This window comes from Meriones unguiculatus, chromosome 9, assembly GCF_030254825.1.
Source record: "Meriones unguiculatus strain TT.TT164.6M chromosome 9, Bangor_MerUng_6.1, whole genome shotgun sequence".
NCBI lineage: Eukaryota > Metazoa > Chordata > Mammalia > Rodentia > Muridae > Meriones > Meriones unguiculatus.
In genome coordinates, this window is record NC_083357.1 from 60,532,689 (window position 1) to 60,548,579 (window position 15,891).

Below are 15,891 nucleotides of genomic sequence, written 5' to 3' on the forward strand. Positions count from 1 at the left end.
AGTTCATGCGTGCGTGTGGGTAGACAGTGTCAGACGACAGATAAAGGTAGGCCGGTAACTAAAGCCAAGTCGGTTCGCAGGCGAAGACAGCAAGGGGTCTTTGGTACCGGGCTGGCTTGCCCCACCAGTAGGGCGAGCGTCCCTTCACTCTAGCAAACTCACTTGGGTTGCTGGGCTGGGAAAGGTGCATTGGGCCTCACCACCGTCCGGACCTCCAATTTCCTCCTTCATCTTGGCTGGGCCCGTGTTTTCTTCCCTTGGCTCTTTGGATGGAGGAGAAGCCTGCCTGCCTGATTGTTATCCGAGGTCCAACAGACAGTACAACTAGTGGCCCCGGCTCCTCCTAGCCTTACCCTGTACTATGGACACAGTCTTGGTCGCCCACAGTGCCTGGTGGGTAACAACTCAGCCTGTACAGTCCAACTTAGACTTAGCCGGAGATAATAAATGTATTCTATGGAGAACTCAAAATGCAAGGCTCAGCCCAGAGGAATGCTACATACTTCTAATCCCAGCAGGAGGAGGCATGGGGATCTCTGTGAGTTTCAGGACAGCCAGGGCTACCTGGGAAGATCCTGTCTCAACCAACCAACAAACAAAAACCAACAAAGGAAAGGGGCCTGAAAAGATGCCTCTGTGGTTAAGATCACTGGCTACTTTTCCAGGGGGCCTGGGTTCAATTCCCAGCACCCACATGGTAGCTTACAACTAACTCCAGCCCCAGGGATCCAGTGCCCTCCTCTCGGCCTCCTCAGACACCGTACATATGACACACACATACATACAGGGAAAAAAAAACATGTATATACATAAAATAAGAAGAAAACACAAAGTGTGAATGGGAGATCCATTTGAGTGCATAATAAAAGGCTTGGACTGGAGGAAAGGCCTTTCAACCATGCCCTGGGCAAACGTTCACTGAGAAATAGCCATATTCCCTGTGTGTCGCCAAGCGAGTTGTGGGCCACCTCACGCTACACAGTCTGCTTTTGCATTCTACAGGCAAAGAAACGGACAGCGGTAGCTACCTAGTACCTCGCTCAGCTTGGTATGAACGGAACCAAGATAAAGATGGAAACTCAAGTGGCTTGATCCAGGTGCCTTTGATACTGTTCTTCAGGACAATGTATGGGTATTGTAAGGGATACAGAAGGGAAGCAGGCAGGCGTGTTCTTATTATTGTCCTCCCCCCCTTTTACAATTGCCACCCCCATTTCAGAGTCAACTTCTCTTCTGTCTCTGCTCCCAAGGCCCCTAATGTATTATGCTTCTTCATTTTCTCCATTCCGAACTGTTTGTGTACCTCTCCCTAGACTTCATGGGGGAAAAAATTTCTATGTACTTCCCATATCTTCTAACATGTGGTCGTTATTGTTGTTTTCAATGTTGAATTATGGTGTTGGAGAGCTAACTCAATAGCTGAGAGCATTGGATGCTTTTGCAGAAGACCCAGGTTTCATTCCCAGAACCAACACAGTTGTTTGCAGCCATCTGTCAGTGAAGGTCCAGGGGAGTTCACATCCTCTTATGACGTCCCAGGGCGCCAGGCACATACATACATGCAAGCAAAACACTGGCATGCAAAACAAACAAACAAACAAACAAACAACAACAACAAAAAACCTCTTAACTGTGTTAAATCAATTTTTTTTTAAAAAATCGGGCTGTCTCCTCTCCTAGGATGCCCGAGGCCCTGCCTTTGATTCCCAGCACCACACAAACTGTAGGTGGGGGTGAAGCTCTGTGAGTCTAGCATTTAGGAGGGAAGGACAGACCTCCAGGGCAGATCAAAAGTTCAAGATCATCCTCAGCTACATAGCGAATGAATTTGAAGCCAGCCTCCCTGGGAGACGTGCAATCCTGAATTAATTAATAATAATAAAAAAAAATCAGAGGCTTCAACTTCTTCCTCTTTCACACTGTCGGGGTGTAGCAGAAAACAAAGGTCTCTTCCATTGTGTGCTGGCTCACGGCTCACATAGGAACAATGCCACATGATGCCTCATCAGCACCATAGCCAGCGTCCCCTATTACTGGTGACCATGTCCCCAGATACCTTTGGCACACTTATCAGTTCTGGGCCAGCCTCTCTGTCATTACTGTGGCTTTTTGTCTAGTCCAAATGATGTAATTAGCACCCAAAGGGCTACAGACTTTTTTGAGTCACTGAAATTTTGGTGGCACAGCTAGCACTATAACTGGCCGAGACATCAACCTGCTTTCCATTTCAGCATCCCAAGGGTAAATATTCTTCACTTTACTGTAATCCCCAGGGGAGGAAAGCTGGCAATAGGGCAGCACTGGCCCCTGGGACATGGGCCTGAAGCCCAGCGGGCCTGCTTGAGCTTTCATCCCTCACAGAGAGCTGGCCCAGTGATCTGCCTAGCCAGGCATGGAGGCTTGATGATTTGCCCATGGGCATCCTATGCCCACCTTGGACCAAGGACAAGCCATTTCAAAATTGAGCCTGTATTATATTTCTAGATTACTTTCCTTACAGTCCTATTCTAGCGCTCACAATAAAGAAAATGGGTGCAGGGAGGCCACTAGTTCCTAGGTCTTGTTCTCCTTTCTCGTTGTTGATGCATAGATGACACAATGCCCCGTGTTATCTGAGACAGGCCCAATGGATACCTGCTGTTCTGTGTAGTTACAGCATGCACTTGTAGTTTCACCCTCTGCCTAAGTTGCTTGAATTTGCTGATCCAAGTGAGTCTGGAGTTTCAAGTAAGTATCTTTCCTGTTCTTGTTCCATAGAGTCAGTGGTCATGTGCCTGAAGATACGGGGCCAGACATTGAATCCTGAACAGAGCCACACTTGGTGGTGCCTCAAGGTGGGGTCTCAGGGCTGCGGGGAGCAAAGTCACTTACTAGATTTGTGGGTTTCTCTGCTATTGATGCTGAACTTTTGGCCGGAGGTCCACCATTGGTGAACTGGGACTGATAATAATAATAATAATAATACATATTCAGCTTCTGAATAGCTTATGCAGTTTCAATAGCGCTCACCTCCCCAAAACAAGCACATTGTCTCTCTGTTGATTTATTCTTTTTTCAACATATTACCCAAATGTGATAATAATGAATGGACAGATTCCATCAGCTATCTACCAGGCTGTTGGTGTTTCATGGCCTTGGGGTTAGGTTCTTGACTGAGGCTATCAATTCTTGGTGTCATTTCGAGCTATGACATCACCCAGCCCCCTCTCATACTTCCCTATTGGGACAGAGGGCTTATAACAAGGTTGTGTCCCCTCTAGACTTGACAGACAGCCTTCTCTTTCTTCCTGTTTGTTCCCAAGCACATCTTCCACCGACTCCAGCTGACCTTGCTCATCCCAAAGGCTGAAGGGATTGAGATTTAGGTGTGTGCGTCTGTATGCCTTCCACCTCATTAAACTTAAAAAATGACAGAAATGGTTGGTGCTTAATAATGTAATTCCTCACAGTGCTGTGCATGCAATAAGCTCTCAGCATCCCTTAGAAGAATGCATTAGTTACCGAATTCATACGTAGCCTGATAATCTGACTGAATTCTGCAAGAACAACCCTCAGAGTGGAAAGCCAAAGCTGACTCCTTCCTGGTGACCTCCGAATGTGCGACATGGCACATGCTCCCCCCACCAAAAGGTTAATTTTTACAGCCTGTTTGTGAAATGCGTATAAGGTCCCCGAATAGTTTCTTTTTTCTCGCCTCAGGAGACCTGGGGCTCATGCGCAGCTTTGGAGGCCATATAATCTTAGCTGTTCACACCTCACAAGTACGGGGGCTGTAACTGCTATTTGCTTCACTTTATAACTTGTACTCCAAGAGGCTGGTTGATAAATGAGAGACGAATAATTCCTTATTGCTACTTATCTGCTCAATCTATAAACGAGTGTCAGCATTTACTCATTTAAAGTTGTGCCTGGTATACTCATTAACTTGCTTAAAATAAGCCATAAAAATGGGCTTGGTAGGCAGTTCTTTTAACTAATTTTTAAAAATGACATTGGTCATTCTCCACTTACACATGACTGACCTTTGGCAGATCACTTTAACCCCTCAGGGCCACACCTGTGAAAGGGGTGGGGCGGGGCAGGGCTCCACCAGCCCCAAGATCCTAGATCGGTGCTATTCTTTAACTGCATGATTTTTGGGATAGGCAAAATGAAGGATCCTGATAACCCCTATTAGAGCAATTACAAAGCAGTTGATAAGGGCCATCTGATCTCAGGCATCATGGAGGGTGGGGAAGCAGCTTGGGGCAGTTAAAGCAAGCATTAGAGTTTAATTCTGTTACTTATTAGTGATGTGACCTTCGACAGGACAGCTTCGAGTTGCAGTTTCCTCAACCATCACGTAACAGCCGTGCTGACTACTCCTGAGGGCTGCCGGGAGGGACAAAGATGACACATTCCTGACAGCACTGGGATACACCAAAAATGCCAGGAACGTTCTCAATAGGGAGATGGGGGGGGGAGGAACCGAGTGACCTAGCCCTGGAAGCAAAGCCAGGAGAAGGGTTGTTCAATGTCCTCTGTTCTCTCTGCATTACAAATCAACATTATTTTGATATCGCATATACACTGAGTGCCTAGGAAGTTTCTCTGAGGTCTATGGCTGTTTGACTAAAAACTTATGCTTGAAGAGATAGTTCTGGAAATGCTGAAAATGGTTCCTTAGTGAGAAAAGCACCCAGGGTCACAGGGGTTCATGGACCCAGCAACTCTCTGCTTTAGGAATGAGGTGTTCTGCTTTGTTTTTGCCTGCTTGCTTGCTTGTTTGTCAAGGGCTGAGTAGAGACAAACCCACCCAGCTCTGCTCTCTTTGCTTCTTGGTATCCCTTGCTTGCACTGCAGCTCTGTTACAGCAGTTATACAAATGGCCCCCTCCTTGCTGTGGGTTTGATTCTTTTCACAAACACAGGATAGAACTAGGTTGTCAGCAAAAGCGTCTGAACCTTGCCCCTATGAGACTTTTTCCAGGACAGTGCCTACCACCATGCCAGTGCTGGGAGGCTGGAAGGTGATGGCTGTGGTGCCTGGCTTATCTTGGCAGAGGTGGGAAGAGATGAACAGAGATGGAGTTGGAGCCACAGCCCAGAAACCGAAGATTCTGCAGTCTGTAGGAATCATCTACCAACTGGAACAGTCAAGGCTGATCCTGAAGTTAAAAAGCTGTTTTGAACTTGGAGAAAGAAAATCAATGTGATATTTCAAGGCACCGCCTACTGTGTTACAGTACAATTTGCTGATTAAGGAACCAGGAAAGGGGTAGAAGCTTATAGCTTCACCTACTGCAGGTGTGACTTTGACACAAGCAACTACACGAGATCATTCGAAGTTGTCCTTAGCTATGTAGGACCTGCATTGCAGTTTGTTTTTGTTGAATTTGCACTGCGCTTTTTTTTTCCCATAAGTGTTCTCTTTCCTTCCCACATTTTGCCTGTAGAGGGAGAGGACTGCCAGCCTCTGAAAATTGCTAAGAGATTATTTCAATGTCAGAAAAAAAGGCACCTGGCTCTCAGCTATCCTGAATTGCTTTTGGTCTCTGAAGTTCTGGCTGTAATTCTCCAGTTTTCACCAAGGTCTTTCTTTCTGGACATCCCTGGCCTTTTGGCCATGGCTACGAGTCTGGCTGATTTCCCTTGACTCTCACCCACCCTCCTCCTTTTCCCAGGCTGGGATAATCAGCTTGGCTTCCTGGCTGGCCCAGCACCTGGCTGGCATCCCCAAACCTTCCAGCCAGCAAAGGGAGTGTGAGTCTGAGAAAAGTTACAAGAACAGAGTGCTTTCAGTTTCAGAAACTCAAGGCTGCAGCAGAGATTTTAAACAGTCTGGAGGGCCTGATGCCTCCCGACTGGGGGAGGAGAGGCACTCTGTAGAAATCATCACCTTTGGCAGGAATCTCAACAGGCAGAAAGTTGTACAGTTTGACAACACTGAGTTGGGGGCCTAGAAAGCTTTTGCCATAAAGATCTGACCCACTCAGGATCTGGTCAGCCCTCCCCATTCCTTTAAAAGAAGTTTTTTGTTTGTTTGTTTGTTTGTTTCAAATTTGAAATAAACACAGTCATAACAGAGTTCATTTGAAAATCCAGAAAGTATAACAAACAGAAAGCCCCACTCTTAGCCACTCATATAAAAAAAAAAAAAAACATTAAGAACACTGCTTCATTCTGTCCCCTCAAGGGAGTTTTACATCCTAAAGAATGGTTCCCAATTTAGTATTTGGGGCTCAGTGTTAAGCATATAGCTAGCCCAAAGGCGGCTGGGAATATCCTAGCTAACAAACACTCAGAAAAGCCTAAAAATAATAATAAGCCACCATGAGGCTTTGCTTTATTGTTAAATATGTGAAGAAAACACAACAATAGCCACATTATGATTTTAGTAGTTTCTGAAATAAACTCTGTTTACAGCGCAGGTTGCTATCAGCTGTTCCGATGGCTACACTTCTCAGGTGTGACTGTCAAGTCCTAAGTGTTGGTTATCAACGCGTTTTCTTGTAGGAGTCCCAGAGGAGCCAAAGAACCACAGGGACTTGCATGGAGACCGACTTGATGCCTTCTGAAAGACCATGGTCACAGTTCCTACAGGGCTTCCCACAGCACTCAATTTTGGATAAGATAGTTAAAGATAAATTTGGCTGTCGGCTTAGAAAAAAAAATAGCCTGCTTCTTATTAGACATACTTGCTATCAGAAGAGTTTGTAAGTCATAAGTTTAGCGATAAAAAAAAAACAAAACAGAGAGAGAAAGGCAGAAACAAGGAGGCCATTTTAATCTTCAGCCGAATGCTTTTTGCCCACTCGACTACTGACTATTTCAGGGACCCAGAGGCTTGTCTGCGGGCTTTGATCGAGGAGGACTTTAAAACACAGGAAACAACGGAAACACAGAAATTTTAGGTAATTTGCCTAAGATAACCAGCCAATAAAGTGGTGAGAAAGTTTCCAGAAGGTTCTTTGTTGTCTATAAATTGCTTTTTGTAGCTCCAGACTACTTATAGAGATCAATTTTATCTTTGCAAAAGGTGGCCAGCTCAGCTACTGCGTACATTCTGCATCTCATTTCTAGAATATGCTACAAAAATAACTTCTCCAAGGTCACTTAGCTTGTCGCTGGAGCTGTATTGGATCTAGAATCCAGGCTCTGTACACTGTTTGGCTCCCGCCCAGTGTTTTCTCTGACCTGGCAGCATAGATTTCCTGTGGACAACTGAAGAAAATCAGCTTGGGCGAGGCCCATCAAGCTTTCAGGTTTCAAGGGGGCAGTGCCAGCGACCCAGGAATCTCCATTTCCAAGACGGAAGGAAAGGCACTTGGGTGAGAGTTAGCAGCCTTTGGATTTGGGTATACAAGCCAGGCACTCAAAGTCACAGGGATATAAAGGGCTTGGCACTGAGAACCTAGGCAAGATCAAGCCTAGATCATGTTGAGGCTGAGAACCTTGGACTGCTGCGCTACTTTCAAAGGTAAACCCCAGAAAGCTGCTCTTAGCTCCCTGGCCAGGGGCCTGACTGCTAGCTTTCTGGGGAGAGGATTCTTGCATTGAATGGAAGGCTGGACCAGATAACCCCTGGAGCCCTTCCCACTCCCCACGTCTCTGATTTGTGTGCCTTGGGGGAGAGACACAGTCACGGGGCTAGGGTCCCACCCCAGTCATCAGCATAACCCTCATCTTGGGCAAATAATTTAACCTGTCAGTGCAAGGCACAATGTAAAGCTTTGCAAATGTTTGCTGAATGAATGAACGAATGAATGGCTGGCTGGATTCGGGTCTCTGCGGCCTCAAGGAACAGTAGTGAAAAGTGAAATCTTACAGCGCCTTTAGGATGAGTGTAAAGTTTAAGTAAGAGCGTAAAGCATATAGATCTCTTTAAAAGAGAAACCGGCCCCCCCCCCAACTCAAAGGGGTAAGGGGCGAAAACATAATTTATCAGCATCAGGAAACACAATTTCATTGGCAAATTTCGAGTTTCATTCACTCCCCTATCCCCAATGGCACAACTCAGGCTGCAGTGGGACCCAGGAGCACAATCTCCTCCCCCTCCCCCACCCCGGATAAATGCTAAATACTGAGGGCTAATGGATTGTTCTTGCTGCCAACCAGATTAGATAGCAGCCCTTCCGTTATCACAGTTGAAGTAAACCCCATCGGTGGTGGTGGTCGAAGACTGGGGAACCAGGAAGGCACGCGTGCGTGTGCGCACGCGCACACGCGCACACACACACACACACACACACACACCAACAACGAAGAGTTTGCTAAGGAAGTGCCTAACACCAAGACCCGTTCACTTGGCCTTCTCAGAATTCCCCCTAAATCCCAAGTCTCCCACAGCTGCGACCCCCATCGCCCGCCCCCCCCCCCCCGTAATTTAGGCAGTAAATCCAATACAGGAAAGTAGCTTAAGTTCTGCACGTCAACTTTAAGGGTCCAGAAACCCTTTGAGACCCCTCCCCCCAAAAAAAAAACCCCTTCCTGGTGTGCTTGAACAGGAGACTAAGAACCCCAGCATCAGTTCTGATTATCTTCATTTGCGCTGTTTCAAATCATGAGAAAAGACAGTGTTTGGCCTCCCTTCTCAATCCCCTATTTCCAATTTCTGCTCCTCAGTAGCCTTCTTTCCTTCCTTTTTTTTTTTTTTGTTTGTTTGTTTGTTTGTTTTGGAAATGGGGGTGGCCCTTAATCTGTAATCCAGGCAGGCCTCAAAATCTTGGTGCCCCAGTGTCCTCTGTGGTGCTGGATTGAAGGAGGGAGGTGCCGCGCTTGGCTAATAAGCTTGGTTTTTAAACATTTGTTATAGATTTGTTTTAAGAGTTAATGATTCTTTTTTGTTTGCTTCTTAGGGGAAAAATTATTTTTCTTTTCTTGACTTGGAGGGTATTTTTTTTCTGCCCCCAGCTCACCCACTCTCAAGACTATTCTATAAAAATGCTCATGTATGATCTAACAACAAATCCCACATAAAGCAAGCAACAAGCACTCAAAATCGCGATTTATCTGCAAGGAACAGCTAATTGTTCTATCGTTATGACGATAGGACCACGGAGATCTAACAGAAAGCAAACACAATCCTAGCTGGGGAACAAGGTCGTTATCCGCTCTCACCCTATCATTTTCCTGTTAAATCTCTGGTGTTAGTGGGAAAGCCATAATAAATAAAGCATCTGGCCTCCTTTTACACTTGCCTGCCGAATTTTGAAAAAAAAAAAAAAATTCTACTGCGCAGCTGTAGAATACTGGGAACTTATTATAGCGAGATACTCTTTCCGCGATAGAAGCTTCAGAACCTCCTTAAAAGAAAACGGACCAGCTACTATGTGGTTTGAGATTCAGAAACTGAAATGGAAATAAGAATTCATCCTCGGAAGGCTTTGGATTCACCCGAGGCAAGGGAGTGGTACATGAAAATTAACAAAACGAATTTATCGTAAAGATCGAGGATGAAGTCCCATTGGAAGGGGAAAGACCCAGTCAGTCCCTGGGGGAAATTTAAAGGCAGACGGTGTGTGTGTGTGTGTGTGTGTGTGTGTGTGTGTGTGTGTGTGCGCGTGTGTGTGACAATTGGCAGGACGTAAATGAGTCAACAAAAGGAGCAAAACCGGGAGAAAGGGGGGACAAGTGAAGGAGACAATTCTAATTAAGCCAGAATAGGAAGATTCTGGAAGTGAGTTTGAAGAAGAGAGTGAGAATGGGGGGTAGGGAAGAACTGGGGAGCCAGTAATGAGAGAGAGAGAGAGAGAGATGATGATGATGATGATGATGATGATGATGGTGAGGAGGAGGAGGAGGCCTGTGAAAGAGAAGTGAGAAAGCCGCGTCAAGCAAAACCTGCCGCGGGTGGGAAGCGGAGGCAGAAGCATCCTTCTCCGGTACCTAACGAAGCAACAGCGCCGCGCGCAGGGAGGAGCGCTGCGGCCCAACCAGCAGATCCCGCGGTGTAGCCCCGTGGTGCTGGGGGGCTCCGACGGGCATCTTACAAACGTTTGTGTAAGATTCGGGAAAGGAACGGAGGCCGCAGAAGCGGGACGACACCCTTCCCCAACCGCCAGCGCGCGGACGCCAGCCAAGCCACCCCGCTCCCCTAGACAGGCCAGACTCCTCGAGGTTCAAGACGTGTAGACGCCTCCAGAGTTCCCTCTGATTGGCGGGAGCCGGAGACCGAGGAGCGAGCTGAAGTTTTTTCTCCCCCGGGGCCCAGTTTCTCTGGTCCCTCATCCCGCCTCCGAAACTCCTAGTGTTAAGGTGTCTCCCTCCATATTGCTCCAAATTCGGCTGGAGACTGCGCGGGTCGCAGCTCGGAGCCTGGGTTTTCCACACGGGTCCTGAGAATAGTCAAGCTGGGGGCACATTCCAAGGAAGAGCTTGGCAATCGCCCCACCCCTGACCTAAGTCGCCCCTAAAGCTCCGGTCCTCGTCCCTCCTTTCCGTGGCGGCGGGCGACTTTGGATGGACACTTTCTTAGCGTCCTCGCGTCGGCAGCGGCCAACCAGCTCCCCATTTCTGCGTTAACAGTGCGGACGGCGGCTCCAGGGGCGACGGTCCCGGGCACCGCAGGGCACACCTGGCAGGGCTCGCGGGCAGCGGGCCCGAAGCCCGCTCCCCTTGCGGCCTCGGCTCCGGCCGGGGTCCAGGCGCGCGGCGGATGGTCAGGGTGACCTTGGCTGCAACCTCCCTGCCTGATGGGCTCCCTGGCTCGTCGCTCTGCGGGCGAGGACGCGGGGCCGCTGGTACTCCCCAGCCTCCGTTCTCCACCGTAATCCTCCGCTGTGACCCGGGCAGCCGGGGGCCAGAGCAACCTGGCCTCACCTTCTCCACCTAGAGCTGAGGGACGAGCCGGGCCAACTCCATCTGCGACCAGAGCAAGCCTCTTTTGGGCACTATTTTCTTCCGCCTCCCTCCTCCTCGTTCGGGGAAGGGGGCAAACAACCCAGACCAGGACGCAAGAGGAGTCTGTGAGCCCACCCAGCGCCCCAGAACAAGGTCCTAATTCGACGGCGTTAATAATATTGTCTCCTAGGAAACTTCTCGCTCACTTGGGGACAGTCCTGTCTCCTAGGGCCACACCGAGGCCTCCCTCCCGGGGTCGTAAGATTTGAGACTCTCCCTCTCCTTCCCCCACATCGTCCCTGGCCCCTAAAGCGTCACTTTCGGTTCCGTTGGAAGCCTAAAGGGTGGTGGGGTTTGCTCGCCTCACAGAGGCCCCCCCCCCCCCCCGGGGCACAGGCTGAGCCCTGCGCTCGTGGTCTTTTAGCGAACCGGCTGGAGCGAATTTCTCCCCGGCGGGCGCCCATCCCTGAGCTTTCCTACCTTGTGCCCAAGCCTGAAGATGTGCTCCTGGCCTGGATCCGGGCGTCCCGTGGCGCCCCCCCCGTCCCCCCACTCCACCCTCCCGCTGGATCGCCTATCAAGCCTTTTCTAGAAATCTCCCTTAAGAGCCTATCCAGGACCTACAGGAAAGCTATCCAAATTGCCAAAGACCGCCAGAACCGCCCGGGCCTAAAGGCACCACACCACACTTTCGATTCAGACACTGCAGGTGAAAGTTCTCCTCCCCCTTCATTGGGATAATTGCCCCGAATCTCCGCTTGGCTTTAGGCTTACACAATTGGAGATTAATGGCTGGAGCCCCGAACCCCTTCCCCTGGGCAGTTCCCAGCTCTGAACCTCCCCGGACTTCACGGGGGCCCGGGTGCGAGCCATAGACTTCCCTTCCTGCGCAAACAGAATCGGGCATGAGAAATCCGCTGGAAATAGGTACTTGATTGGCCCCGAGAGAGACACAGCAGGGACCAGGAGCAGCTCCTGAATATTTCTTCCGTGCCAGTCACGGAAAACTGACGTCAAGATCGCCCTAAATGTGACCCAAAAAACCAAATACCATGTTCAAAACACGTTCCCAGAAGAACGAAACTGTTGACGATAAGCCCGGAAAAAAAAAAAAAAAAAGCCCATAAGGGGGAGACTTTCAAATACCCTTTTCCCTGGACTGATTTATCAAGAATAAAGATAGCAGAAATGAACCACTTGCGACCACTAGGCAGAGGTAACAGCGTGGACACCGAAGGCAAGCGACCATAAGTCAGAGAATTCTTGCAACCTTGTACAGTCAGGTTTTCCTTCCGTCCATATAAGCATATTTAAAAAAAAAATTCTTTTCCAGATAACTCTTCAAATTTTCTTTGGTTTTGGAAATAATGCCCGGGGGTGGGGATGAGGGGGGTGATGAGCCTAGCAGGAAATTGAGCTAGGAGCTTAGGGGTAAAGGATGGAGAGAAGGTATAAGCTTCCGGGCAGTTTACCGCTGGAAGTTCCTGCCAGCTGCCTGGTGAAGGACTGATTGCCGGGGAAGAGAATGTAACCTCACTCTCTGCTTTGCAGAGGCATTGTGTCCTGCACCAGCGCAAGGGACCCTAGACACTTTCTACCAAATCCTACCCAGTTCTAGAAGGGCACTAGCAGCTGTATCAAAAATGCCCAGATGTCTGTTATTGAGCTTAAGCAAGCAGAGGAGGTCGGGACAGCCCTAAGTTGCTGGTCTGGCAGAGCCTGGGTTTGCAGCTCTTCCAAAGCCTCCTTATCCCAAGCGTTGTCCTCAAAGGTGCCCTGGCTTTCTTGACTCCTTTTCTTTTGGATTTAGCCCTTTCCTGAGCTTCTCTGCTACAAATAGGATTCAAAGTTCACCACCCACCACCCCTGTCTTGAGAAGGAGAGAGAGGTAGGTTTGACTCAGCTGTGAAAGCACACACAGTCCAAGGCTTCTCCCCACAGAGAGTGAAAAGAAAGAGAAAACAGGCTTTCTTCCATATACCTGCGGGACCCACCTCTATCCCACTAGAGTCTGACCCTAGAGTCAATGAAAATCAAACTCATACAGCGCCTGGCTGACCCTTGGCCTGCTTGAGCAAAGAAAAGGAGGTGCAAAGTCAGAAAGAGCCATTCACCAACTAACCAATACAGCCAATAAGGACCATCTGCAGACTTTCCAGCCCAAAGCATCCAGGGTGCACTGTGGCATGGCCGGGAAGGGCTAGCCTGAGTTCTCCTAGGTGGTCCCCAAGGGGACACAGGTGGGCAGAGGGCAATAAGATCTGGGTTTGCTGGAGGGAACAAAAGCCCCACGGCACCTGCTTCAACCTGCTTGGCCTCCGTGGCCAGCGGCTTTCACTCCCCTACAGTTTCCTAGAGGGACAAACTGTCACCTCAGTTTCCAACTACAGGAGTCAGGCAACGGAGCAGGAAATAGAGAAACTAAAATGCCAGCCAGAGATGGAAGCGGAAACGAGAGAGAGAGCCAGCTCCAGCAAGTTGTCCTCCAAACAATCCATTTTCTTTTCTCTAGGCAAAGGCTGAAGAACTCCACCTCTCACTCTGCCAAGCCTGAGTGGGTGCCTGGACTGAGGCCTTTCCATCCCTCTTTCCCAGGTTCCTCTCCCCATACACAGTACTCCTGTGGCTTCCATCCCTTAACAGCTCGTCCTGACCTTCCCTGGAAGGAGGGCGATTTGGAGGTGACTCACCCAAGGTGGAGGCTCTTCAGGACTTGTTGGAGGCCAGCTTTCAGGGATGGAGCAGCCTCTAGGGCCAGAGATTCCAGTCTGTTTCAGCAGAGTGGGAGGGAAACGTTGTGAGCTACGACTCAGCTCCCAGCTTTCCTCTCAGAATTAGATAACAGCAAAAAATAGATAAGAGAAGTGATTCATTAATTCAGCGAGTCCCGTGGCTGGCTTTTTCTTGTTGGTATGTGTGGAAGTGGAAGGAAGCCCTGGTGAGGCATAAAGCCCTGGCTGGACATTTTTTTTTTTTTTTAATAAACAAATCTACATTCATGAGGTTCTGCTGAGGCTGCCCAAGGTCACTCAGCAGGGCTCCACACAGATGGAACACCCCCAGGGTGTCACCATTCACAGGGAGAACGTTCCTCCCCCAACCTGCCACTGCACCCCGGGTCTGCCCTGCCCTGCCCTGCCCTTCGAAAAGTGATCCTACAGGCCGGCAGACTCCCTTTTCCTGTCAGCGTGTGGCAGTGAAAAGCAGGGGATGTTTTAGAGCCCTGTTGGTTAGCCCCAGGGGCCACAGATCCTCCTGAGTGCACACTGTGACCTTGAATGAAGTAACTGAACTCAGAGAGGTGGCCAAGTCAAGGAGCAATGGCAGGGTGAAACCCACGGGGGGGGGGGGGTCCCCATCAGTTGAGTCTTTAGCTGGTGATAACCAGTGGCTTCTTAACATAAAAAGAGAAGTGGAATTTTTCTTTCCCCGAGCAGGAATCTTCTGCTCCAACACTCCTAGGGATGTGGAGCTCCTTCCCCACTGGCCCCTAAATGATCCAGGAATTTGCAGGGTTAGGCACCAAGTGAGCCGTGGGAACCAGGCAAACATCTCTCTGGTTTTACTCAGGGTAGTTGGCCCCTGTGGAGCTGGTGTCTCCCAGAGGAACGTAATAATAGCAAGAAGAATAAACATGATGCCTGCATACGTTAATGTATTTCCCAGTTCATAGCTTCCTGGGGTCTTTGAAACAGTCCCCCGAATGGCGGGAAGCATACGGGTTGTTACGGATCCCCAAATGTAGAACAAGGACCTGGAACTGAAAAGCTAGGGGAGGGGGTCTACCAGGAGAAAATACAAGCTGAAGAGAAAGAGAGGTGAAGGAAGAAGGCCTGGAAGAAAGGGGAAGATGTAAAAGGAAACAGGACAGCCTTTTCCTTCCAAGAAGTTCGTTAGGAACATTTTCAGAGTGATGAATAAGGTGTCCACTGTGGCTCCCCGTCTCCATGCGGCACCCTTACCAGTTGACTTGCAGAAACTATTCCACAGGAAGATGTTCATGTAAAACTCCCCGAAGCGTCAGGTCATTAAAATTCCTGAAGAGTGAGCTGAGCATGATGAGGCGCAGGCCTTCTGTCCAGCAGGCTGACTGTCACCAGCCCAGTGCGTTGGTCACGTGGGTCCTACTGTTGTTATTATAAAACAAACACAACACAAAAGTTACTACCTCAACTTTTTTAAACTACAGGGTTTAGTGGCATTAAGGACATTTATATACAACCATATCCCTCTCCACACACATGCACACACACACACACTCACACACACACTCTCTCTCTCTCTCTCTCTCTGACTCTGTCTCTCTCTTATTTCTGGGGTTGAACCCAAGCCCTGAGCATACTAGGCAAGAGCTCTTCTACTAAACTCCACCCCCCAGCCCTGCCTTTACCCTAGTTTTTTAAGACTTATTTTTGTTTTTAGTTATGTGTCCATGTGTGTACTTGTGCACTAAGCTGGAGTTACAGGTTGTTGTGAACCACCAAGATGGGTGCTCTGGTCCTCTGGGAGAGCAGCAAATGTTCTTAATTGCTGAGCCATCTCTCTAGTCCCCTAGTTTCGATTTAAGGCAGGGCTTTACTATGTAGCTCAGGCTGGCCTTGGGTGTCCAAGCCTCCTGCCTCTCAATACTTCACCCACACTGTAGCACACACTATCATTTCCATTCTCTCTAGGGCCAGATGATGCTAAACCATGTGTTCAGAACACATTTTATTTCTCCCATCCATCTGTTGATGGATATTTGGGGTGTTGCCAAGTTAAAAAAAATGATTTCCTTTACTTTTTGAGATTATAATATAATTACATCACTTTCTACTTCCCTTTCCTCTTTCAGCATTCTCCCATATCACCCCTCCTCGCTCTCTTTCAAATTCATGGCCTCTTTTTCATTAATTGCTGTTACTTGCAAACATGTGTGTATGTGTATCTATCTATCTATCTATCTATCTATCTATCTATCTATCTATCTATCTATCTATCTATCTATCTATCCCTAAATAATAAGTACAACCTGCATACCCTGTTTAATGTTACTTGCACACACTTGCTTTCAGGGCTGAGTATCTGGTAT

The 15,891-nt window shown here is 48.6% G+C and overlaps 1 protein-coding gene across 1 annotated transcript in view; it reads right to left on the bottom strand.

Moving 5' to 3' along the window:
* Positions 1-13,608, bottom strand: part of Gata4 (GATA binding protein 4) — a 65,707-nt gene extending 52,099 nt beyond the window's left edge. Inside the window, exon 1 of the mRNA XM_060391305.1 lies at positions 13,511-13,608. The gene's annotated coding sequence lies outside the window, so the exon portion shown is untranslated. The remainder of the gene's footprint in view (positions 1-13,510) is intronic.
* Positions 13,609-15,891: the final 2,283 nt, after the last annotated feature.